This window comes from Penaeus chinensis, chromosome 27, assembly GCF_019202785.1.
Source record: "Penaeus chinensis breed Huanghai No. 1 chromosome 27, ASM1920278v2, whole genome shotgun sequence".
In the NCBI taxonomy this organism is placed as follows: Eukaryota; Metazoa; Arthropoda; class Malacostraca; order Decapoda; family Penaeidae; genus Penaeus; species Penaeus chinensis.
In genome coordinates this window covers 22,125,242-22,127,741 of record NC_061845.1, presented here as the reverse complement: position 1 = coordinate 22,127,741, position 2,500 = coordinate 22,125,242, and the positions used below count along the sequence as shown (strand labels likewise).

The window sequence follows — 2,500 nt, the reverse complement described above, 5'->3', positions numbered from 1 at the left end:
GAAGACCAAATAACTTTTCCTTTAACAATGTTGTTTTTTAATCTATGTTAACTGGCTTCATAATTGCTCTTTTCTGTTTGCTAATACTTTGTGTTTTCTTTTAATGATTTTTTTGATTAAGACAAATGTTTGTATTTCCTTACCGTGCTTTATTTATTTATTTATTTATTTTTCTAAACTGATTCCCTTTATCTAAGCGTAAATAGAACTCAAGAACACAGTGTTAGATATACTTTTCTCTTCATACACAAAGTTATAAGATTATCATTGATCACCTTCTGTTACGGGTTTCTTTATTATTATTATTATTATTATTATTATTATTATTATTATTATTATTATTATTATTATTATTATTATTATCATTATCATTATCATTATTGTTATAATTATCATCATCATCATCATTATTATTATTATTATTATTATTATTATTATTATTATTGTTGTTGTTGTTATAACTAATGTTATTATTATTATTATCGTTATTATTATTATTGTAATTATTATTATTGTTATCATTATCATTATCAGTATCATTATTGTTATAATTATCATCATCATTATTATTATTATTATTATTATTAATATTATTATTATTATTGTTGTTGTTGTTATTACTATTATTATTATTATTATTATTATTATTATTATTGTTATTGCTATTATTATTACTATTATTATTATTATTGTTATCCTCATTGTCATTATTATTATTATTATTATCATTATTATTATTATTATTATCATTATTATTATTATCTTTTTTTTATTACTGTTATCATTATTATTATTATTATTACTATTATCATTATCATTATCATCATCATTATCCTTATAATTATTGTTATAATTATCATTATTGTTATAATTATCATCATTATCATTATTATTATTATTATTATTATTATTATTATTATTATTATTATTATTATTATTATTATTATTATTAATAATGATAAAATTATCATTTTCATGATTACTATCATTATCATTATCATCATCATTATCACTGCCATCAACCATTATTTTTGTTAGTATTAGTAATATTAGTGTTACTAGTTCCGTTGGAATTATTATTGCAATTGTTATTAAAGTGGAAAGGTTATGCAGCTTAGTGTGAAGATTTGGTCCAAATAGGGATTTTTTTAAAAAAGGATTTTATCATTTCTTAATATTAGATTGATCCCGAAAAGAAAACTGCTGTAAAGATGTACAAAGAAATAATCGTAGAAAATCACAAACCAATAGTTATAGCATCTTAATAGTATGAATAACACACTAGCATGTACTGCCAACAACGACATATTTGCCTTTGCTCTTACAAACAGTATGTCAAGTTCTCTCTTTATTATTATTAAGCATAGGCATGAAACGCTTCTTACACGGCATTCTTATTCTGTCAGTATCATCATTCTGAAAGGATCCTAGAGAAAAAAAACAACAACAATGCATCGAAAGCATCATAGTGCAAGGCGAGGGATATGGTATATAATGTGTAATACGAATTAATTTTAGAACTGCGGAACAAGGTTTTCCAAGTGAACCATGAAATTCATACGGGATAAACTTAGCAAGATAAAGAAGAAACGTAGGAGAATAAACCAACAAAGAAAGAATGGGATAAAAGAAAAGAAAGAAAGAAAGAAAGAAGAAAAAGACATCTTACAGACTTGCATAGCACATCATAGAGTCTTAGACACAAGTCCTGTACCAAACGCCACATAACAAAGGAGACTATGTTGACTAGCGATTCCCAGAGGAGAGCTAGCCCATTTGACGAGGCTGGGAACGTGAGGAACGGCACACAAAGAGACGTTCCAGGCTAAATGGCAACCTGAGACCCTTCCAGCATGGAGGTGAAAGGGCCAAGGGCGAGGCAGAGGGCAGGGCGATGCGTCCTCTAGACTCGTGATGACAGTGATGGTGACGATTAAGATTATAATGGCAGTCATAATCACAATTATAATATGATAGTAATGGCTGCTGCAACATCAGTAATAAAAAATAACAATAATAATAATGATGACAATAATAATGATAATAATAATGATGACAATAACAATGATGATAATAATTATGTTGGTAAAAGTAGTGATGATAATGATAATAATAAAGATAATAATGATAATGATAATAATAATAATGATAATGATACTGCTAATGATAATGATAATGGAAATAATAATAATAATAATAATAATAATAATAATAATAATAATAATAATAATAATAATAATAATAATAATAATAATAATAAAGATAATAATAATAATAATAATAATAATAATAATAATGGCGACGAGTCTCCCTGGAATGGGACTGCTGCGGAAAGAGGAAAAAGCTGCAGGATCCCCCAGGGTGCAAATCACTTGTGCCAGAAGCGTTTCAGACTCTATGGCTTGGAAGAGATCTTTTGAAAAGGAACGGAAAATGAATATTTTAGGCGAATTCCGGCAATTTCAGTTTAATTATATGTGTAAAAACCTCTCCCTGGATT

General features: G+C 25.9%; 1 protein-coding gene across 4 annotated transcripts in view; it reads left to right on the top strand.

Annotated features, from left to right (window-relative positions):
* Positions 1 to 2,500, top strand: part of LOC125039406 — a 471,503-nt gene that overhangs the window by 464,037 nt on the left and 4,966 nt on the right. The window lies entirely within an intron of this gene.